Source organism: Zingiber officinale, chromosome 5A, assembly GCF_018446385.1.
Source record: "Zingiber officinale cultivar Zhangliang chromosome 5A, Zo_v1.1, whole genome shotgun sequence".
Classification (NCBI taxonomy): Eukaryota; Viridiplantae; Streptophyta; class Magnoliopsida; order Zingiberales; family Zingiberaceae; genus Zingiber; species Zingiber officinale.
In genome coordinates, this window is record NC_055994.1 from 132,424,700 (window position 1) to 132,449,709 (window position 25,010).

The 25,010-nt window shown below is 40.0% G+C and overlaps 1 pseudogene; it reads left to right on the top strand.

The window, feature by feature from the left end:
- Nucleotides 1-8,014: 8,014 nt before the first annotated feature.
- On the top strand, nucleotides 8,015-20,616 carry LOC121981886 (annotated as a pseudogene).
- The last annotated feature ends 4,394 nt before the right edge of the window (nucleotides 20,617-25,010 follow it).

Below are 25,010 nucleotides of genomic sequence, written 5' to 3' on the forward strand. Positions count from 1 at the left end.
CCTTCACCAAGGTTTTCAAAAAATATTTTAAAACATTTTCAAAACCAATATCCCATCATGTTCCTTGGGCATAATGCACATGACTTGTACATTAGCTTTCCCAATGATGGGAAAACACATAACTATGTGTTTTGATGAACCTAAAAACTCAAAAGAATGCACTAAATCAACATCTTGAGCTTTGTTCATCATCCTAACATCTCACTTGTATCTAATGTGCACTAATCACATACAAGTCACCTTATAGTCTTTGTGAGATGTAGATTTTGGTTTTTGCCCTAATCTAGGGATCATGCATATCTATCTAAGCATTTTAGAAATATTAGACATCCACCTACGATGTCACTTGTCAATGAGTGTTGTTAAATGCCATTTGTCCTTAATTGCAAGGAATTAAATTTAATGCATGATTATGCTATGGCATACATCAAAATGAAATAACTTTCAAAAGAAAGATTCCTATAATTACATGATGTATGTATGACATGACATGGTATTTTTGTATTTTCATAATAAGGTATGAGTGCAAAAATAAACATGATGTCATGACATATAATGGGCAAACAATCATGGCAAGATTTAGCATTAATAAAATATACTTAGATTAACTATCTAAGTATCCTTAAAACCTTAGCTTAACTTACAACTTAAACCTAGATTGCCCTAAAGTGCTACAAGAGAATGCCAAAGCCTAAATTGGTATTTCTAATTTCCTTGATTTAATGTATGCCAATTGAAAATAAACATGTCCTCAAATGTTAGCATATTCCATTTTTCTTCAAGAGTGATTACATAAATCAAGGCCCGGATTGCCTTAAATTTCCAAGAGAATACCAAAATCCCAACTTAGTATTTCTCAAGGTTTTCCCAATTTGTGCCATTTTAAGATAAAATCAATTTTTCACCATTAGACACATTTTACTCTTTCAAGGAGTAATCAATAGGTCCATTTCATTTTCAAAGGTTAACTAAAACCTTGAAAATGCTCCTTGAGTGTCAATTTCCTCAAAGTTGGGTTAACTACCCTTCTAATCGGAGTTGACACTCTCTAACCCATCTATGGGGTAGAGAAGATGCTCCTAGGAACCCAACACCTATTGGTGCTCCTTGGATGCTCTAGGTACTCACTAGGGATAACTTCCCTAGATACCTTCCTAGTGACCTTGTTGGGCTTCTTAGAAGCCTTGGTCACATTTTCTAGGTCAACTCTAGGGATAGCCTCCCTTGTGACCTTGTTAGTGACTTTCTTAGACTTCTTAGAAGTCTTAGTCACTTTGATTGCAAAGATACTTCTAGGGATATCTTTCCTTGTATCTTTGACTTGACCTCTAGACTTAGGGTTTGTTCCATAGCTATATGGAACCCTATGATAACTAGGCACATCCTTTTTAGCTTTGGGTTTGTATCCCAAACCTCTATAGCCATTGGATGACCTTTGTGCACCTAGCCCTAGGTATTGCTCATTTTGCCCTTTAAGGATATTCTCCATCCTTTTTAGGGTCTTTTCTAGTTTGTCAAGTCTTGATCTCAAGACTTGATTTTCTATCATTAAATCCTTAGGTTTTGGTCCATGAGCATTTTTGATCTTGGGCATGTGTCTATTTTCCTTAGTGTTCCCGCCCATGTGTCTATCTACCTTCCTAACCTTAGGTTGGGTAGTTTTGGCATGTAGGGCCACATGTTTTTCCTTAAAGTCCTCATGCTTTCTATTCTTATGGTAAATTACATTAAAATGATATAAGTTAGAACTATCATGCTTTTTACCATAATGTAAAGGGGTAGGCTCGATAAATGTTACCTTCTTCTTTACCTTGGAGGCTCCCCCTTGACGAATGCCTCCTTGAGCCTTGACCATCTTCTTCCCCTTGGGGGATTGACTTCGGTAATGCCCTTTTTGGTTGCAAGAAAAGCACACAATGTGCTCCTTGCTCCTTTTTATTCCGGGGATGGTCTCCTTGGGCTTCGCCTTGCCCTTTTGTGCCACTTGGCCCTTCTTCTTGGCCAATTTAGGGCACTTGCTCTTGTAGTGCTCATGTTCCCTACACTCAAAGCATATAATATGATTTTTATTTTTAATTGAAATATTTATACCTTTGCTTGTAGGGGTGGCATCTTTCCCTTTGGATCCGGAGGTAGAAGCTTCCTCTTGATCCGATCTTGATTCTCATCCATTTGATTTTTCTTGACTCGTGGAGGTAGAAGCTTCTTCAATATCTTCATCTCTTGACCCGGATGTAGAAGCTTCTCCTTCTTCTTGATCCGGCGTCACCAAGGATTGCTCCCCCTCAATCCTAGAGGTGGAGGCTTCATCATCTTGAATATGAAACAAGGAGTATGCTCCCTCCTTGTTCCCTTCGTTGCATTCCCTTGAGGATGAAGCTTCTTGGATTTCTTCTTCTTCGGAGGTTGAGCATCTCTCAACCTTGGAGTCCTCCTCTTGATCTTGCTCCAAAGAGTCACCCTCTCCGGATTCTTCATGATCTTGTACAGTGGAGGGGATCTCTTCATGAAGCTTGGCCAATTTTCTCCATAGTTCCTTTGCATCTTCAAATTCTCCAATTTTGCAAAGGATGGTGCTTGGCAATAAATTGACCAAAAGCTTGGTCACTTTGTCATTGGCCTCGCACCTTTGGACTTGCTCTTGGCTCCACTTGCTCCTCTTGAGAACTTTGCCCTTTGAGTTTGTTGGAGTCTTGAAGCCTTCCATAAGAGCAAACCATTGCTCTATCTCCATCATAAGAAAATTTTCGATTCTTGATTTCCAAGAATCGAAGCTCGTGGAAGTGTATGAAGGAGCCACCCTCGTGTCGAATCCGAGCCCATCTCGGAATTCCATTGTAGAAGTTGAGCTTTTGAATTTCTTTGACTTTGACAACTTTGCTTCAACTTCTTCACCCTCTATCTCTTCTTGTTATGCTTGACCCTTCCGACGATGATTCCGGTGAAGAGCGACCTCGCTCTGATACCACTTGTTAGGACCAAAAGTAGCTAGAGGGGGGGGGGGGGGGGAATAGCTCGTCGCGTTCGCTCGTTGCTCGGCGTTGCTTGTTCCTTCAAAGATGTGCAGCGGAAATACAAAGAAACAATCACACAACGCTAACACAGTTGGTTTACTTGGTATCCACCTCACAAGAGGTGACTAATCCAAGGATCCACACCAACACACACACCCTCCACTAAATAAAACTCTCCTTTATGGTAACTACCAAGGGCGGAGAAGCCCTACAAGACTCAATACAAGAAGAGAGGGAAAGGATACAAGAAATACAAGCTTACAAGCTTACAATGCGTATAAACCCTAACCCTAGCTTCTCTTCTTGGCTTTGATCCGCCTCTTGACTTGGAAAACTTCCAATATCCTTCAAGAACTGGCGATCTGAGCTTTGTTAGTGCTGTGGAGGAGCTGGCGAGAGATCTGGAGTGAATCGGAGAAGAGATGCCGAAGGAAATGAACGCCTGCGGCCTTTATCGACGCCAACGGTCGGATCCCGATCGATTCGAATATTCCCAATCGATCGGGGAGGCTTTGGATCGATCCACGGATTGCTCTGGAAAAACGCCTGGATCGATCCACGGATCGATCCAGCGCTTATCGCGCAAAGCAGCCGCGTCCCAATCGATCCACTGATCGATTGGAACATCTGGATCGATCCACGGATTGATCCAGAGGCTCTCTGTTCGCTTAGGAGAAGTCTGGATCGATCCACTGATCGATCCAGCTCCTGGATCGATCCACTGATCGATCCAACACTTGGTTTTTGCCCAAAATCAAGTTCCAAGCCTCTCAAACCAACATCCGGTCAACCTTGACCTGTTGGTACATCATGCCTAGCATCTGGTCACTCCCTTGACCTGCCAGGACTTCCCACCAAGTGTCCGGTCAATCCCTTTGACCCACTTGGACTTTTCTCGTCGTGCCAAGTATCCGGTCACTTCCTTGACCTACTAGGACTTCCACCAGATGTCTGATCATCCTTGATCCATCTGGATTTTCCCTTGCCTGGCTTCACTCACCAGGACTTTCACCTGGCTTCACTCACCAGGATTTCCTTCTGCCTAGCTTCACTCACTAGGACTTTCACCTGGCTTCACTCACCAGGATTTCATCCTTGATCCATCTGGACTTTCACTTGCCTGGCTTCACTCACCAGGACTTTCACCTGCCTAGCTTCACTCACTAGGACTTTCACCTGGCTTCACTCACCAGGACTTTCACCTGCCTAGCTTCACTCACTAGGGCTTTCCAATCTGCCTAGCTTCATTCACCAGGACTTTCACCTAGCTTCACTCACTAGGGTTTTCACCTGGTTTCACTCACCAGGACTTTCACCTAGCTTCACTCACTAGGGTTTTCCTTCTGCCTGGCTTCACTCACCAGGACTTCCCTGTCAAGTATCCGGTCAACCTTGACCTACTTGACTCTTCTTCAATCAATTTCTTATTGTCAAACATCTAAACTCAAACCAAGACTCAGCTTGGTCACCCAGGTCAACCTTGACCTGAGGGATGTTGCACCAACAGAGTTGTGCAGGACTGCAGGTGACACATGTGACTCAGGTTGACGGCTTCAGGTCTGATGAAGGATGGCATTGAGGACAAGCCGCGGGCTTGAATGCATCTGAGGGATCGTGGACAAGGCAGCAAGGACAAGGGCCGAGGGAAGCGACTTCGAGGCATACATGAAGGATGGCATTGGAGACAAGCCGCGGGTTTGGATGCATCCGAGGGACGAGAGCCAAAGGAAGTAGGCTTGAAGGCAAGAGGTCAAAGCTGCAAAGAAGAGTCAAGTGAGTCGTGAGGGTCCGAGTGCGAGTGAAATGTACTCGGGATGGGAAACCCTAAGTTTAGGGTTGTACCAGTCGACTGGTACTGGGACCAGTCGACTGGTGGTGAGCACAGAAGCATTCTGTGCCCGAAATGGCTTGGATCAGTCGACTGGTCATGGGACCAGTCGACTGATAGATAGCCGTTGGAGTGTCGTTGGGCTGGCACCAATCGACTGGTGCATGGACCAGTCGACTGGTAACGGGCAAATCAGCAAGGCTGATTTCCCCAAGCTCTATAAGAAGGAGCTTGGGATGGCCGGCCAACTTGACGAAATTAGTGGTGGGTAACCTCTAATTAGTAGTCAACTAGCGCCCTAGCAATCCAAGTGCTCTTGATCGAGTTGTGGCGAAGTTTCTCCACCGACAAGGAGGATTGTGCTAGCCGGAGTTTCCGGGGATTAATCCACCTACGGATTGAGGGATCGTCCACCTTACGGACAGCCGTGGAGTAGGAGCAAGTTATCTCCGAACCACGTAAACGAACGTGTTAGCTTGGTTTGCATTTCCATTATTGTATTTAGTGTTTAACTTTCTATTTGTGTTTGTTTGTATTCCGCTGCGCTAACGTCATAGGAAGCAACGATTTGGGGGTGTCGTCTATCCAACCCCCCTTCAAGCCGGCCACCGATCCTCCATCAAGACCCAACGACCTCTTGGTCGGGATTCTAGACTTTCGCCCCAACACGAGTTATAAGTGAGCATGCTCTCACGACCCAACGACCTCTCGGTCGGGACTTCAGACTCTCGCCCCAGTACGAGTTATAAGTGAGTATGCTCTCATGCTTCCAGACTCTCTCCCCAACGCGAGTTATAAGTGAGTATGCTCTTACAATCCAACGACCTCTTGGTCGAGACTCCAGACTCTCGTCCCAGCGCGAGTTATAAGTGAGCATGTTCTCACACCTCTAGACTCTCACCCCAGCGTGAGTTATAAGTGAGCATGCTCTCACATTTCCAAACTCTAGCCCTAGCACGAGTTATAAGTGAGCATGCTCTCATGACCCAATGACCTCCCGGTTGAGACTCCAGACTCCCGCCCCACACGGGTTATCAGTAAGCAAAACCTTCACCAACTACCTCTTGGGGTCTGTATAAGGTATAGTGGCGAAGCAAATTACACTAAGATTTGGGTCTATTCAGTCAGACCTGAGCCTCCTTCGACTAGACTTGGAGGGGAAGCTTGTGATACGGTGCATAAAGGTTAGGTCCGATAAGACCAGGTAGTTAGGAGTCAAGGGGACGTGACATTCGGAAGTTAAGAGGACGTGATAGTCAAAAGTCAAGAGGGCGTGACAATTAGAAGTCGGGAAGAAGGAGTTAGATGGCCTGACATCATCAACTGCATAACTCCCTGTCAGGTATTGATAGATCAGGATACCATGTCTGAGATAGGAGATGCGGCCTGAAATAAGGTCTGACCTTCCCCAACTGGTCTAGTTTCCTCAACTCGATCTGTATAGACAAGCCTGGTACTTTCAGTTTCAATAGGCGAACTCCCGGTCGACTCTTTAGCAATCCAAACGGGAAGATGAGGCTCTTGCCACACCTCGCCCTTCTCATCAAGACTCGAGTCAGGTGTTATATCTGAAAGATCATCCCAAGCTGCCCCTAGTCAAACCCGAGCGGGATAGAAAGAGCTAGGCGACAACAAGGTCAGGGAATCGTAACTGTCTGTCAGAGAATAACTGTTATATGTTAGGGAATATTCCAATGGTCTGCTGTTATCTGGAAATTAAACCTTCTTCCATTCCATAGAAGGGTACCACGCGTCCTCCATCACCCGACATGTCTTGACACCCGACATTCTCTGACATTGGTTAGGCTCTAGAGGTACGCACGGTCATAAAAAAAAAGGAGGTCCTCTCCCTTAAGCAGGTATGCACACACATTTGCACTTATCCTTTACCGTTTTTTTTTTCCTTTATACACCTTTCTTCTGGGGAAAAAGTATCTGACTTGAGCGTCGGAGGGTGTGCTGGGGATTTTTTCCCTAGTGTCTGGTCTCTAACATTCCGTGTGCTTTGTTTGAGTGTGCGCAGAGCTTAAGTACTGTCGCCTTAGTTACCGCCGTCCGTCAGCGTTACGCGAGGGTCTGTTCTCTTGGGCACGTACGATAAGGGTGTCCTAGTCGCCTCTCTGTCAACATTAGTCACAGCTCATCCGACCTTCATTTGAGTTAGATTTCTGACAAGTTCATCGGGGATGTCGCGATTCACTTACTGGATGAAGACTTCGCTCCTCTCTGCAAGAAAAAAAACAAACTAGGGAAGAGGTCCCTGGTGTTGGCCCTCCGACGCTCAAGTTAAAAATAATAGTAGAAAAAGAGACTGAAAGTAATAGAGATAGAGATCAATCTTACCTTTCTTTATACCTAGTATATTTTTTTTATACCTTTCTTAGTGGTCCTCCATCTTCCCCTGTTTAATGATATTAATTATCTACATAAGGCATCTTTGTCTTGGCTTCTTTGCATTCAATAATAGATGGAGTGTTCTCTTTTATTTTCTCTTTCTTTTATTAAGTATCTGTCTTTTCCTCTTTTATTATTTTATCGGTTCATTATTAATATGTACGATGCTAATGTCATATCCTGAGCCGGACGGGTGGTCCACTCGGCCCACTCTCCTGCCGACCGGGCTAATTAGACACTGGTTTATTTAGAGGGCCGACCGGATAGTTCTTCCTCCAATTGGCTACTGTAGCCACCTCCCGCTCGGGTCAACCTAGTTTAAGTCATGATGTTGTCCGCCTTGACTTTGACCTACATCGTGGCAATTGACCTGTGCCAGGTAGACTCCTCTTTATTGCCACATCACTCACCGCATCAGTAACTATTAACAATGAACTGTGATGGTCAAGCCTTGGTACTTGCGTCTGTAGATGGAAATCCCTTATATATTGTTACTTTTTCTTTCTATACGAATCTTGATGCATTGCTAAAATAGGGCCCACCATTATGATATTCTGACACCTTTCTTGAAATAGACCCATAATTCTTGCACCTTATAGGGTAGAAGCTTCCTGTGTACAACTTGCTTTGGGAATATTCCCCTAATTTCGTGATGATGGTTATGCAAAATGTTAAAAAAGAGTGTTGAGCTGATGAGTCATTAATGTGCTGTGATGATAGGATGATAGACTGGCTACATCTCCTTTATCATCTGATCATACCTTGCTCTGGGAGGGATTGGCTCAGCCAAGGGATGTAAATCACCTTGAGTACTCGACCTTAACTCAGTTCGATTTCTTTGAGAACTCAACTCAGCCTTTTTGGGGATTGAGTTCGATCTTTTTGAGCATTCAGCTCGATCTCTTTGAGTACTCGGAGTCCAATCCGATCGGTTGAAAAGTCTATCAGCTAAATCGTTAGGTTGAGCCATACGGCCGTGTGGTTCTGAATTGATTAGCTAGATCGTCGAAGTCTTCCATGGACGGATGTACTCGATTTTGTTGTCAGCCTCATCCCGTCGATTTAACATCACCACCCGGGGAAGAAGCATCAGCCGCTTTAACATCACGATGTGCAAGAAACACAAGGGGAAGCAAGACAAACCCAAACCGTGGGACGAGGACCCAAACATCGACCACTGGAAGATTGAGAAGTTCGACCCTTCCCGGAACGAGTCTGGCATGCGCGAAGTCAGTTCCTTCTCCACCCTTTTCCCTCAGTACCTGGGTATGATGCTCACCTTCTATTTCGACAACGCCTTGCTTACTCGTTCGTCATCTGTGTTATTGTTCTCCTAATAGCTGAGGCATTGCCGCTTATTCTCCAAACAAAATTTTGGTTAAATCTCTCTGCAAACTGAGACGCTTACAATTTTTTAATACAGAGAAGTACATGCAAGAAGCATGGCCTATGGTGAAAAATGCATTGAAAGAATATAGGGTCTCGTGTGAACTTAATCTGGTGAGCCATTAAACTTTATACTCGTTTTTCATGTAAATTTTATCAAAGAAATATTTGGTTCCTATATTTGGATAGTTTCTCATTCCATCTTGTTTTTGTGCTATCTAGTGATTTTACCTTTTTATGAATCTTTGTCATTGTTTTTGCATTAGGTTGAAGGATCAATGATGGTTTCAACAAGTAGAAAAACTAAGGATCCCTACATTATCATGAAAGCTACGGATTTGATTAAGATTCTTTCACGTAGTATCCCTGCACCTCAGGTATGAATTCTGCATTACGTCATGCTTCAGATTCTTTGAGAGAGCAAGCTAGTTATTCAACAAGATATGTTTTTAGCTGTGGGCATTTCTATCCTTCCAGTAGCATTCCCTCTTTTGTTATAGAACTTTTCCCCTGGAATTGAATGTCTATAAATTTTTAATAGTTATTTTTTTTCAATAGAATTTTTCTTACTTGCCTAATTACTGGTCCTTCTCAGGCAATTAAAATCCTTAACGATGAGATGCAATGTGATGTTATTAAGATTGGGAACCTTATGCGTAGCAAGGTAATTTGTGTGTAACTTTGTAAATTATTATCCTTCTTTTTTTCTTTTGCAATTTGAAATGAGGTGACTTTGCTAGCTTATGTGCAACCACTTTCAGCAAATGGTTCCTCATAGCAGAATGTTTTGATTGATAATATATATATTTTATTTAATATTCTGTTGGGTTCTTGGTTGTCCTTCCTTTTGATGCCATATTGGAATTTTAACGATGCCTGGTTTGCAGTTTTGAGCTATTCTGTTCTATAGTGCTGTCAAAGGGTGAAAATCTTCATTTCTGAAACTCTTCACTCAAGTATATAAGTACACTTTTGTTTTGCGCAAACAACCCCATGGCTTGTGTTTGTGTAACACTATAAGAAGAAAGGAGTATTAATTCTTTAACATGATTCTTTATTCACTTAGTTCTTGTTGAGTTTGGTATTTTAATTCAAACTATTTTTTGGTTTAGTTGTTGTTTTGGCAATGCATGTGTGTATGCATTTAGTCCCACATTGCTAAGCAAAGAAGGTTGGAAGGCCTTATATATGGAGCCCTTCCATCCTTGCTTAGCAAAGTAAAGGGGGGCCTACACGCATGCGCGGGTCGAGCCCAAATCAGGTGGCTTCGGGGGGTTCGAGCCGGAAATCCATAAACCGGGCGCGATCATCGCACGCAGGGGGGGGGGGGGGGTTGCAAATCCCCAGCTCGTGGGCCTCGCGCTTGCAGGCAGCCTGGTTTGTTTTTGCCAGTCTCCGGTTTGGTCTGGTTCTAGGTTCTGACCCACGCGCACTTGTACACTTCCTCTGTTCCTTCTCAATTCACTCCAAAAAACAGAGCATTCTGCTTTCTTTCTTTCTTCCCTCTCTTCCCCTGTTCTGAGGCTTGGTTCTGCGATCTAAGGTTGAGTCCGAGTGCGGCGTTCGTTTTGGAGTGCACCTACGGACGACGCGAGTGGTTGTCCGATCTTGGGAGAATTTTGCCGGAGAGCCTCTGCACCGTGGGCGGCAATAAATTCTCTAAAGACAGTCGGCACGCGGGCGCTTCAACCAGAGATACACGATTTCTCAACCTTACTCTTTTCATTTACAAGTTTATTGCATGCTTGCTATTTTGGTGCAAATAGATTACTGTGTTTGCGTAATCAGTAATACAACAATTTTAGAGAATTTATTGTAAGCATTAGTAGACATGATGAATGATAGGGTAATGAGTTCTGATGAGGCTAGTGCCAGACCCGAGAAATTTTTCGGACAAAACTTCAGACGTTGGGAACAACGGATGAAATTTTGGCTTACTACGCTAGGGTTATTCTCCGTTATAGAAATAGATCCTCCTTCACCTAATGAAGAGAAACCTGCCTATAGTGCTGCCTTACAGAGGTTTAAGCAAAGGGATTATCTCTGCCATGGGAGGATCCTGTCTGCCCTCTCAGACGCACTATTTGATGTGTACTGCTCAACGGCTTCGGCTAAAGAGTTATGGAAATCTTTGGATAAAAAATATAATTCCGAAGATTCTGGTTTAGAAAAGTACACTGTGGCAAAATTCCTAAACTTCAAAATGGTTGAAGGGAAATCTGTGGTTGAGCAGACACATGTATTCCAAGTTCAAATTCATGGTCTTGCTGAAGGAGATATGTCATTACTCGAAAAATTTCAGGTCTTGTCTATCATCGAAAAATTACCTCCGAGTTGGGAAGATTTTGGCATGACTCTTAAACATAGAAGTGGTAAAATCTCTCTAGAAGATTTGATGATTGCCTTAAAAATCGAAGAAGAACATCGGAAGCAACATAAAAATGATGATATAAAAATGCCTATGGATTTTATTCCAAAGGTAAACGTAGTAGTCTCATCTGACAAGAAAAAATTCAAAAATCAGAAAATGAAGAACAAGATGAAACCCAAACCAAAGATTCAAAAGAAAAATGAAACCAAGTCCTGCTGGGCATGTGGACAAGTTGGACATTATGCCAAATTCTGCCCCAAGAAGAAGAACCAGAGCAATATGTCCAACACCAAGGCACAAGCAAATGTTGTGACTGCTAGTGACGACACCAGCGATACGTAATTGAAGGCACTTCCGTGACCATGGGGAACCATTCTGCAGCCAGGGTGTTTGGGATAGGACAAGTTGACCTGAGGTTCACCTCTGGAAAAGTCCTGTCACTGCATGAGGTGCATCATGTTCCAGCGGTCCGTCGGAATTTGATTAGCGGGTCAAAGTTAGTCCGCGCTGGTTATGAGTTGAACTTTAAATGTAATAAAGTTGTAATATTACATTTAGGAACCTTTATTGGAAAAGGTTACCTTAATGAAGGTTTATTTAAACTCAATGTAGAAAATGCTACCTTAAATAAATCTACTGATATTAGTTGTTCATATAACATTGAATCTTATGATATATGGCATGACAGATTATGACATGTCAATTTTAATACCGTAAAAAGGATGATGAATCTAGACATGATTCCTAAGCATGCTATAAATGATAAGAAAAAATGTGAAGTTTGTGTGCAATATAAACAACCCCGTAAACCTTTCAAATCAGTTGATAGAAATTCTGATATTTTAGAATTGATTCATACTGACTGTTGCGAGTTTAACGGTGTAATAACGAGAGACCATAAACAGTATTTCATTACCTTCATTGATGATCACTCTCGTTATTGTTATGTTTATTTGCTGAAAACTAAGGATGAAGCTTTAGATAAATTTATGATTTTTAAATCTGAAGCTGAGAATCAAATAAATAAATCTATTAAGAGGTTAAGGTCTGATAGGGGTGGAGAGTTTACCTCGAACCTGTTTCAAAAATTTTGTCAAGATGCAGGTATAATTCACGAGGTAACTGCTTCATATAGTCCTCAATCCAACGGTATAGCAGAACGAAAAAATCGAACCCTTGAAGATATGATTAATTCTATGTTAGGCAGTTCTGGGTTACCCAACTACATGTGGGGGGAAGCTCTATACACTGCATGCCATGTGTTAAATAGAGTTCCCATAAGGTCAAGGGATAAAAGCCCATATGAGTTTGGAAAGGCCGGAGGACAAATTTGAAATACCTTAAAGTGTGGGGGTGCCTTGCAAAGGTACTAGTACCTGAACACAGAAGGAAAAAGCTTGGTCCAAAGACCGTAGATGGTATTTTCTTGGGTTATGCTCAAAATAGTATTGCATATAGGTTTCTGATTATTAAATCTGAAATTTCTGGAATAGATGCAAATACTATTGTAGAACTTCGTGATGCTACATTTTTTGAGGATATATTTCCTATGAAGACGAGAACACCTCAGTCTATATCTAATATTCCTACTAGAGATATGCCTGCTTCCATAGAGGCCCCATTATCCGTAGAAGGTACACCTTCCTCAAGTCACTCTGGACTAGATGAATCTAGTGAGCATACAGAACTGAGAAGAAGCAAGAGGCAACGTGTGTCTACGGATTTAGGCCAGGACTTTATCACCTATAATATAGAAGGTGACCCTGTGACATATAGAGATGCTATGACTTCTCTTGAAGCTAAGCACTGGAAAGAGGCCATTAAAAGTGAAATATACTCTATTATCTCTAATGCCACTTGGGAGTTGGTAGATTTACCTCCTGGGTGTACCACTATAGGATGTAAATGGGTGTTTAAGAAAAAACTAAAACCTGATGGGTCAGTAGATAAATTCAAAGCCCGCCTAGTTGCTAAGGGATTCAAACAGAAAGAAGGGATTGACTATTTTGACACTTATTCTCTTGTTACCAGAATTACTACAATCCGAGTATTAATAGCATTGACATCCATATAGGTCCATAAAATGGATATCAAAACGGCATTCCTAAATGGAGATCTTGAAGAAGAGATATATATGGATCAACCTGAGGGACATGTAGTTTCTGGAAATGAAAATAAAGTCTGTAGGTTAGTCAAATCTCTTTATGGTTTGAAGCAAGCCCCAAAGCAGTGACACGAAAAATTTGATAGTGCTATGCTATCGTTTGGCTTGGAAATGAATGACTCTGATAAATGTGTGTATGCTAAAATGAAAGGTGATAATTGTATTATCTTATGTTTATATGTAGATGATATTCTACTTTTTGGTTCTAACCTTTCTATTATTAATGATACTAAAGCCCTCTTAAGTGGTAAGTTTGATATGAAGGATATGAGTTGTGCTGATATGATTTTAGGGCTTAAGTTGACTCGTTCAACTGATGGAATAACAATTTCTCAGTCACTCTATATTGAGAGAGTATTAGAGAAATATGGCTATAGCCAAGTTAAATCTGTCGTCACACCCTATGATCCTTCAAAAACTCTCCACAAGAATAAGAGTGGTGTGGCAGTGTCTCAATTAAGATACTCACAAATAATAGGTAGTCTAATGTATTTAGCAAATTGTTCTAGACCTGATATTTCTTTTGCTATATCAAAATTGAGCAGGTTTACCAGCTGTTCGGACAGAACGCATTGGGATGCATTAGACAGAGTACTCAGATACCTAAAAGGTACTATATCCTTGGGCTTGTGGTATGGGAGATTCCCTGCAGTCTTGGAGGGATATAGTGATGCTAGTTGGATAGCTGACACTGCTGAGTGTAAAGGCGTTACTGGTTATGTCTTTACACTTGGAGGCGGTGCAGTTGCTTGGAGGTCTGTTAAACAGACGATTATAACCCGTTCTACATCTGAGACAGAATTGTGTGCTTTGGATACCACAGTAACTGAAGCTGATTGGCTTAAGGGTCTTCTTTCTGAAATTCCCTTGATGATAAAGCCAATACCTTCTATTTCAGTACACTGTGATAATCAAACAACAATAGCTCAGATTAGAAGCTCCAAGTATAACCAGAAATAGAAGAGACATGTACGAATAAGATTAAAGTCTATTCGTGAGTTAGTGTCTCTTGGAGTGGTGTCATTGGACTTTGTAAGTTCAAAAGACAATATTGCTGATCCACTCACTAAAGGACTTGATTCTGAGAAAATCAAGAGATCCAGTAAGGGAATGGGGCTAAGGCCTATCCTTGTTTCACCTATAACGGCAACCCAACCTATCTGATTGGAGATCCCAAGAAGTAGGTTCAATGTGGTACAAACAAGTTATAAGGGTGAACCGTAAGCATCAAATTGATTGAGATGTAATCTCATAGTCTCTTCCCTGGATAGATGCTTGACTGCTAGTAAGGATGAGCTTAGGAGCTCTTAATGAGTTCAAGGTCTTAATGACAGGATGCTTGCAGTACATCCTTGGAGAACTCACCTATGTAAGTGTAACTGTGTGGCCGCAGTGTGGGGGGTCTAGGCAACTCCCCTTAGCACTTATGAAACAAGATTCGGTGGCATGGCCGTAATGCACCAACCCAGAAGGATTCAACCGTCGCCCGTGATGAGTTGTTACCAATTGATTTTCACATATAAAAGGTTTAAGTTCAAGACTGAGTTCACTTCAAACCTATGTGAATAAGATTGATGTACTTAGGTGAAAATTCAAACCGGAAGGTATTTTCACTAAAAGCTCATTGCAACCAAGGCTCAGAACATATCTTTGTTTTCAACAAAAAAATAATTTGAATTAGTGGGGGATTATTGAGTTTGGTATTTTAATTCAAACTATTTTTTGGTTTAGTTGTTGTTTTGGCAATGCATGTGTGTATGCATTTAGTCTCACATTGCTAGCAAAGAAGGTTGGAAGACCTTATATATGGAGCCTTTCCATCCTTGCTTAACAAAGTAAAGGGGGGCCTACACGCATGCGCGGGCCGAGCCCAAATCAGGTCGGGGGGTTCGAGCCGGAAATCCATAAACTGGGCGCGACGCACGCGATCATCGCGCGCGCAGGCGGCCTGGTTTGTTTTTGCCAGTCTTCGGTTTGGTCTGGTTCTAGGTTCTGACCCGCGCGCACTTGGGTTTGGTTCTGTCCGCGTAAGGAAGCAACGCGACGCACCTGTCCGCGAGAGGAAGAGAAGCGACGCGGTTCTGTCCGCGTGAGGAAATACACTTCCTCTGTTCCTTCTCAACTCACTCCAAAAAACAGAGCATTCTGCTTTCTTTCTTTCTTCCCTCTCTTCTCCTGTTCTGAGGCTTGGTTCTGCGATCTGAGGTTGAGTCCAAGTGTGGCGTTCGTTTTGGAGTGCACCTACGGACGACGCAAGTGGTTGTCCGATCTTGGGAGAATTTTACTGGAGAGCCTCTGCACCGTGGGCGGCAATAAATTCTCTAAAGACAGTCAGCACACCGGCGCTTCAACCAGAGACACACGATTTCTCAATTCATTTACAAGTTTATTGCATGCTTGCTATTTTGGTGCAAATAGATTACTTTGTTTGCGTAATCAGTAATACAACAATTCTAAGGATAAATAGTTAGTTTTTTTTTCTTGTACCATATAACAATTAGTTTTTTTTCCCTTCCCTTTTATATTGGGTTTGATAAATTTGTACTTCGAGAATTAAACTTTGGCTACTAGTGATAGTATTGAAAATCATGTCAGTTTACTTTATCTAAGTGGTTGTTTGGACAGTTTTATAGCATGCTTCTCGACAATTAGTACAATTTTAAAGAGCATGAAATATTTTGGTTAATCTGATTCCTCATGTGAAGTTGTAAGTATTAGTAACTTATTTTAGGTGCATTTTCAAAGTTATTCTATGATGGTACTGCTATTCATAGTGCAAATATGGTTTGTTGCCATCTACTATCTCCCCGACTTGATAGTTAATTGCACGTGTTCAGCTTCACAATATATCAGTAGTTGGTTGCCATTTACATGCTTCACTACCTAGTAGTTAATTCTACATGTTTTAGCTTCATAACTTATTAAATCATTTTTTATTTTGCCAGGAACGTTTTGTAAAGCGGAGGGAACGCCTTTTAGGACCCAACCTATCTACTCTAAAGGTCTGCACTCCAATAACAAATTTGATTGATATGTAAACTTCATTAGTAATCCTGAAGTAGTTTATTCTTTTAACTCGTTAAATTGACTTATGCTATGGTGATTTGTGTTATAGGCCATTGAAATCTTGACTGGTTGCTACATATTGGTTCAGGTGCTCCTACTAATTTAAATTCTTCATGTCCCTAACAAAAAGTTTACAAATTGACTTAGGGAACACAGTAGCAGCCATGGGTTCATTTAAGGGTCTAAAACAAGTCCGAAGAATAGTAGAAGATTGCATCCACAACCAACTGCATCCTGTTTACCATATCAAGGTACTTAGTCTCTGCAAATTTTCATGACTGCTTTATCAAGTGATTTGCTACATTTTTCTGATTATAAAAACATAATAAGACTTGTTGCAAAAACATACCCTTCTCATGAAACGTGAACTGGCAAAAAATCCAGCATTAGCCAATGAGAACTGGGATAGATTTCTTCCAAAATTTAAAAAGTATGTGGATTCTACATTTCTTTTACATGTATGTTGCTACCTAATTCTCTTTAAACTGATTTATCCTTTTTGTATTCTTGATGCTATTCTGCAAGAACGTTAAACAAAGGAAAGTAAAGGTTAAGGAGAAGAAACCATATACTCCATTCCCTCCTCCCCAGCCACCAAGCAAGGTGAAGTTATAGTTGCAATTTGTGAACATTTAAGTCTCAGACAAACCCTTCATACTCACATATCTTCGGTCCCTTTGTTTCACTTTACTGGTTGATGGAAAAGAATTTACTTTTAAATTCTCCACAATTGTTTACAGGTTACCACATTTTCTTGTAGTTGCAACAGGTAGATATAATATAATAATTGCTGGAATGATCAAAAGAAATCCAATTATTGGATAGTTCTTAATTTTTATATGACAACAGTAGGAAAAGTTAATACTTTTGTAATCAAGAAGATTAATTAAGATTAATTATAATTATTTACTCATGATCTTCTGATTTTCTCATGAATCACTTTAGTGTTTCATGCCTTTTGCTTATTACTTACTTTATTGTCTTGAAAAGTTGTTTCTTTATAAATGTTTTATTGTGATTTAGTTCAGTGTCCTTTTCTAGTTTTGAGAGCCTGTTAAATTTTTTTCAGCTTGATCTTCAATTAGAAAGTGGTGAGTATTTCTTGAGTGTGAAAAAGAAATCAGCAAAAAAGTGATGAGAAAATAAGGAAAAACAGGCAGAAAAAGTAGCTGAAAACAAGTGAAAAAGAGAAGCTGCTTTTGTCCCTCCAACAGTTTGTCTCTCAACCTCTGGATGCATTATAGGAAATCTGTTTCATACATATTTTAGTAAGCTTTGTATTTGTCTATTTGTTGACAGGAACCTTCTCAAATTTCTGATTCCAATAAATCTGAAAAGGACAAGAATGATCTAATTGCAATGACAAATTCCTTAAAGGTACTTGTTAAACTTTTGTTTCTTTTTATTTTGTAATACTTATTGTGGTGTTTTTTCCCCTCATATCTAGCAGTATGGAGGGTCATATCTAGCAGCATGGATATGTTCTGGCATTATACCATATGTGATGTTAGATCAATCACCCTAACCCCCCTGCTTGTTTGGGTTTGCTTGACCTGCCTTGCTTATCTAAAATATGTAGCTGTTGGAGCATCAAATAGAGTAAGAATGGGTATCCTTTGGTGAATGGAATGGAGGAATAGGTTTTCTTGTAATGGAGTAAGGAACACTAACGATGATTACGAAATAACAATTCTATGGGAATTGGCAACCAAAGGTACAAATATCTATTCCAGGGAATTCATAGGAACGGTTTGTCTATTCCTACAAACTAAATGTACCATAGTGATGAGGCAACAATGCAGGTGAAATATTAACTCCATGCAGAGGAATGCGAACCATGGATTTGGCTTGCAATTTTGATGCACTTAAGGATGTGAAGGTACATGAGTTGCCCCATCACCTCAATTACATGATGGGGTCTTAGTATGCAACCTGAAGGTTCCCCCCTGAGCATCCAACAAATTGTGGTAGCTGAAAGCTTGGAAGTGCCTACATGCTCAGGGTCCATTCTATGTTCTATTTGAGTTGCCTGAATAGTTTCCATCCTATTCTGATGTGCACGATTGAATGCAAATATCCAACTTTACTGACCATCACAAGTAAAGAAGAGCAAAGATCCCCTTGGTGGATCACGTCATCTCAAGGGAGCGAAAACACAGCATCTACAAGGCATGTGGGTACAAGCGTTTATATTCTTGTTTTTAGTATAAATGACTTGCAAAACCAATATCCCCCAAGTATCTACAAGGTTTCTATGCGAGTAGCAGACCATTAGGCAATGAACAATTTAATTGGGGAAGGCTTATGCTATGGAACGAACAAACTTGGGGAAGACTTATCCTTTGGAACAAACTCACAAAAGGAACAACAAATACGTATTCTAAAAAATATACGAGTGACATTATCCTTTGTCCCAACAATTAGCGAACATGTGTCAGGCTCTAAAACCTCTAATATCTCATCCTCTAGATGATTGTTTTTCAATGGTTTGTACATTGACTAATTTCAACAGGTTGTTTGTAGGTGTAACATTGTTTCTTGTTTCATTCCCTGATGATAGTTTTTCAGCTTACTTGTTTTAGCTTTAGTTGATATATCTTTTAGAAGTTTGAGATTTGGTGCAGTGTTTCTTAGTCAAGATACGTGTGCTTGTAGCATTGTCAACATAATACCCAAAAATTTTGCCATTGTTTCAACAGTGTCTTTTTGTGAGTGTTTACAATGTGCATTGGAAGAGTTGGAAATAATCTCTCAGGAGATGTCATTGTATCGTTTTGTTGTCCCACAATGACAAAATTCACTTAGTAGTACTGGAAAGTTCATACTCTTATGGGAATTTTTCATTTATTTTTTCGGACAATTTTCTTTTCTTAGGTGGTGTTTGGTTCTTTTCTAGGAATCGAAATGGGAATGTGTATCATAATATTATGGAATGGGAATGGGTATGAGCTTGGGTATCATTCTTAAAAATAATGTTTGGTTAGTTGAATATTTTCAATCGGAATGAACCTATATTTCCTTTTTTACACTTAGAGGAAAATAAGAGAAAAAATTATATGAGAGGGAAAGTTGAATATGAGAGAAACATATGATGAGAGAGAAAGTGTGATGAGAGAAAGTATGATGGAAAAAATGAAGAGAGAGAAAGTATGATGAGAGAAAATAAGGAGAGAGTGCATGATAGGAGAGATTGAGAAGAGAAAGAGTGATGAGAAAAAATGAAGAGAGAGAAAATATAATGAGAGCAAATGAATGATTGAGGAGAGAGAAAGAATGATGAGAGAGAAAGTGAGTTGAGAGAGAAAGAGTGATGGGAAAATGAAGAGAGAGAAAATGTGATAAGAGAAAATGAGAGATTGAGGAGAGAAAAAGTATGATGAGAGAGAAAGTGCGATTAGAGAAAATGAGGAGAGAGAGTGTGATGGGAGAGAATGAAGAGAGAAAAAAATATGGTGAGAGAAAATGAGGAGAGAATGGTAAACGAGATTGAGGAGAGAGAAAGTATGATGAAAAAATGAGGAGAGAGTGTGTAATGGAAGAGAGAGTGTGATGGAAGAGAATGAAGAGAGAGAAAATGAGGAGAGAGAATATGTGATGGGAGAGAATATAGAGAGAAAATGATAGAGAATGTATGATGAGAGAGAAAGTATGTTGAGAGAGAATGTGTGATGATAGAATAAGGAGAGAAAAAATATGATGAGAGAGAACAAGGAGAGAGAGTGTGAAATGAAAAAAAAATGAACAAATATACTAAGAGTATTTTTGTCCAAAATTTAATTCATATTCATATTCCATCAAAACCCAAAGGAGGAAGTAGGTTTCATCTATATCCAAATTTTTAGATTTCATTCTAAGATCTTGATTCCATTCCCATCAACCAAATACAAGGTTTGGGAATGAATCCATTCTCTAATTCTCAAACTCCTAAACCGAACGCTACCTTAGATTCCATAATTTGCAATTGATTTCCACTTTATCTGTTCTCTTCTATACTATGACAATTCTTTCTCGCAAATATTTGTTCTTTTTGTCGCAGAACAAGGCAAAGGGATTAAAAATGCATAAAGCACATGATGCTGTTAAAGCTTATTCATTTATTGCCAGTGCTGAAACCTCACGTTCAAAGAAGTCCAAATCTTCCTCAGCCTGATCGGCTTCCATATCATGTTTATCGTTTGACAAAAAAAGGACCCTACTGATCAAGGGGATTTTCTTCGTACGTTTCTTTTTTTTTTTTTTTTCCTTGGACCGGAGAGTTTCTATATCAGCGAGCGCTAATTAGAAAGCCTGATTTAAAAGAAACTGTTAGTACGACTACAAATTGTATGAATACTGCTTATAATTACATTAGCTGCAGCTCTCATCTGTATCATTTTCCACTTCAAACTTTTATCAGCAAGTCTTTTGGGACTATTATAAGAATAAGTTGTCTAAGGTTGGTCGATATGAATTTGGCATTTTCATGTTGGAAAAATATGAATGAAAAATGGTAGAATAGATGCTCGAAGTTTCATTGTGCGTGGGACTTTAGTTGTATGTTGGAAGTTTCAAGATGATTGGTTTATATTATTTTGCAGTCTAAATTATTGTTTTTCTCAAATATAATGCATTAATGCTTAATGTGATTAATAAGAAATGCATAGTAATATAATGCATGTGGTATTTCTTTAGCAAATAAAAAAAAATATCATAAGATACCTTATAAAAGGCTTTGCGCATAAGAGGAAAAGATATAAGGAAAAAGGAAAATATTATTATATCTTAGGAAACAGACGATCTAAAGTCAACCTTATAGCATCGTCAGAGGTGAACGTATACCTTGGCCTCTCGATTTTCGAACCCTCGGAAACCTATTCGAACTTGGTAGTTGAGTGACCTCTCCCAACTCTACATTCGGACTTTAGTGACACTTGGTAGAAACCAGCCTCGTTGACAACTTGAGATTATTTGCTCAGATTATCTCGACAGATAAGTTGAATTTGATTTGGTGTAATTTTAATTCAGCTAATTCTCTAAAATTTCTGACGGATTGTCCAATAATTTTAAAACAGATTTAGTTCTACTGAGATGATCATAGAACAAAGTGTTGAGGTACAACAGACTTAATACATGAAGGCTCCCTCCACTCCAATTGGAAATATTTCAATCAATCATGGAGAAAGACCAGAGAAGTTCACTAGGTTGAACTTCAAGAGATGACAGCAGAAGATGCTCTTCTACCTAACCACACTCAATCTAGCTCGGTTCTTGACCGAGGATCCTCCCAAGCATGCTAAGGATGCTACTGATGCTCAAACCATCAGTGTGGTGGAGGCATGGACTCATTCTGAATACCTATGTCGAAACTATATCCTCAATAGTCTTGTCGACTCACTATATGTTGTGTATAGTACCAAGAGAACGGCTAAGGAGCTATGAGAGTCCCTGGACAAGAAGTACAAGACGAAGGATGCAGGGGCCAAAAATTTCATCGTGGACCGATTCCAGGACTATAAGATGGTTGATTCCAAAATGGTGATAAGCCAAATCTAGGAGCTTCAGGTGATCTTACATGAGATCTACTCGGAAGGTATAGTTCTGAGTGAAACCTTCCAAGTGGCAGTAATCATTGAGAAACTACCTCTAAGCTGGAAGGACTATAAGATGAATGTAGAAGAACTCATTGTTGGACTTCACATCGAAGAAAACAACAAGAGTTTAGAGAGAAAGCTATTCTCTCAGGCTACTGCGAAGCCAATGTAGTTGAGCATGGTCAAAACTCAAAACGGAAAAACCTCAAGACTTCCAAGATGAGACATAGAGGAGGAATAAGTAAGAAATTCTCTGGAAAGTGCTTCAATTGTGACTGAGTCGGTCACAAATCTTCATAATATAGAAAGTCAAAGAAGAAACAGGAGGTCAACCTAAACGAGCGATCAGAAATGGACGACCTCTACACTGTTGTCCCCAAACTGAACCTTGTCGGTTCAAACCCGCATCAATGGTTGATTGATACTGGATCCACCAAACATGTCTGCTACACTAAGGAATTACTACATAACTTTGAAGAAATCAAAGATGAGGACAAGCTATTCATGAGAAAGTCAACAACCTCGGACATTATGGGCCAAGGAAGAGTGGTGTTGAAGATGACCTCAGAGAAGGACCTTACTCTGAACAATGTTAAGCAATCATGACTTTTTGCATTATTTTTGAGTCAAAAAGAGTTGTGTTGTCCAATAATGAAATGTTTGTAGGAAGAGGATATATATCTGATGGGCTATTCAACTCAATGTAATAACCATTAGGCCTAAGATAAATAAAGATAAAAGATCTTCCACTTATATCCTTGAGTCTTTGTGTTTATGGTATGGTAGACTAGGATATATTAACTAAGATGTGTTACGTAGATTAATAAACATGCAAAGCATACCTACATTCCACCTTAACCCAAAACAAAAGTGTGAGACTTATGCTGAAGTGAATTTGAACTACATTATATGAGAGTACTGAAAAGGGATAACAAGAGTACTGAGGTATTTAAGATATACTCATGAATATGAACTGCATTATATGAGATATCCTGCTGTGATCGAAGGATACAACGATACAAGTTGGATATCTGACATAAAAGACTGTAAGTCTATGAGTGGATATATATTCACTCTGGGAGGTGCAGCCATTTCATAAAATTCTTCTAAGCAAACCATAATTATCATATCCACGATGGAATATGAGTTTGTAGTTTTTGACAAATATGGTGAAGAGGCTAAATGGAATGACAATTCTTAGAAGATGTTCCTAGATGGTCGAAACTGGTGCTGACAATTTATATATATTGCAATAGTCAATCAGCAATTGACTGGGCACAGAGCAATTTGTATAATGGTAAGTCTAGACATATACGTTGTAGACATAATATCATTAGACAACTACTTTCAACGAGAGTTATCATGTAACATCCCAAATTTCATTATTTGGAGTTCTAAAAGTACCTATAAATATTTATAAATGCTTTAGAAATATTCTAGAGTTTTTTAAGGAATTTTTAGAGTATTTTTATGCAATTTTCGAAGTTCGTTTGATATTTTTACCAAAAGAAACGAGTTGCAAAAATAAAAAGGTTGAGCCGAGGTTCGAACCCGCGACCTCCGACCCGATCCGAGACTTAAGCAAAGCGTGATGACCAAGAACCCAGCAGGACCGTGCTGATTAAGGAAAGAGCGAAAATATATTTATGTGGTAATAGATAACAGAATACCTAGGTATATAAAAGAGGATAAGTTAAGAGAGGATTAGGTTTTCTTTTCTCCGAAATTTTCTCTTCTCCTCTCTCGTGTTGCGACGACGACCTGCTTGGGGCGGAACCGAAGAGGGAACTAGGGCATCGTCTCCGGCGGCCGGCCAAGGAACAATCCGAGGGATTCTTTACATTCTCAAGATCCTCTCGTCGGGGAGAGCTCGTGGGCACGAGGAAGAGCCGAAATCTCAAGCTTCTCTGAAACCCTAGAAGCTTCTTCTCGGTTGTGAGTCCAAGAAACCAAGATAAGTGCTTCTCACCTGCGGTAAGAGTAGCTCTCGGACTCTTGTTCTTCTTGATTTTCGAAGTATGTTGTGAAGAGTGTTGTTTTTGAAACATGCTGCCATGAGTCTCAAAAGAGAAAATAAAAAAAAGGATTTGTATAGATTAGGCATTTAGTTTAGATTTTTCAGCTCTTATGATTAGGGTTCAGATTTAGATTTCTAATTGTTGTTACCTTAATGGGCATGATCAGCTTCTGTGGAGCCATGCAAGTTTCGTTTTGTTGCCTGGCAATGAACAAGGAATGGTTTAGAATTTTTTTTCCTTCTTTGAGCATGTAGTTTCATGTCGAGGTCACTGCGATGAACAGAAATGCCTATATACATATAGCATCTCAATTTTGATTGTTTTTCTTCCTTGCTGCCATGTGTGGGAACAACTATCTAAATGGGTATGCAGTAGGATGGTTACGTGCCTATTAGACCTTTTAGAGATTTAAGTGTAGTTTCAAGATATGCCTTCTCCCTTGCATTTCTGTTGTAGTGTGCTTAAAGTTTTTCTGTTTCTCTATAAACGTATAGGCTTTGAATAAGTTTACATAGATTTTTTTTTAATGCCAGCAAGCTCAATTTGGTTTGTGCCACAAAAGGGACCAGAACAGCCTTGGGGCTTACTGTGTTGGTTTTGGTTGTGCTGTGCAATGGGCATGAACATCCTTAGTTTTGGGAGAATTCGGTAGATTTTTGTTAAGTTTGTATGCAGATTTCTGTTAAGCTTGTATGCAGATTTTTGTTAAGCTTGTATACAGATTTTTGTATAAGACATTCTTTTATTAGAAGTATTAACAAGTATAAGTATTTTACTTGAGAAGGCTAGTACCCGACTTCCGAGGTTGTCGTTAAATAAATCCAGGTGACCGTTTCCGAGGTCTCGGCCCTGGTAAGATCAAGGAGTGGCTCGCTACCTCAGTTTCTATTAGGGAGCGCGCAATGGTACTAAGCCTGGGCCCAAGAGATTATTATTTTAAAGTATAAAAGTATAAATTTTTAAACAAGTGAAATAAGCTTCACATAAGTTTAAAATCAACAGGTTTAGTCTCCTTTTATGCTAGCATGTTATTTAGAATTTTCTTGCTGTTATTTGCTATTAGATGTGCAGCTTTACATGTTTAGCATTTCAGTATGTTCACATGCATATTCGAGTTTTGTGAGTTAGATAGCGCTTACTAAGCATTTTGCTTATAGTTGCATTTCCTCTTACTGCAGATAAAGGAAAGGAAAAGCTAT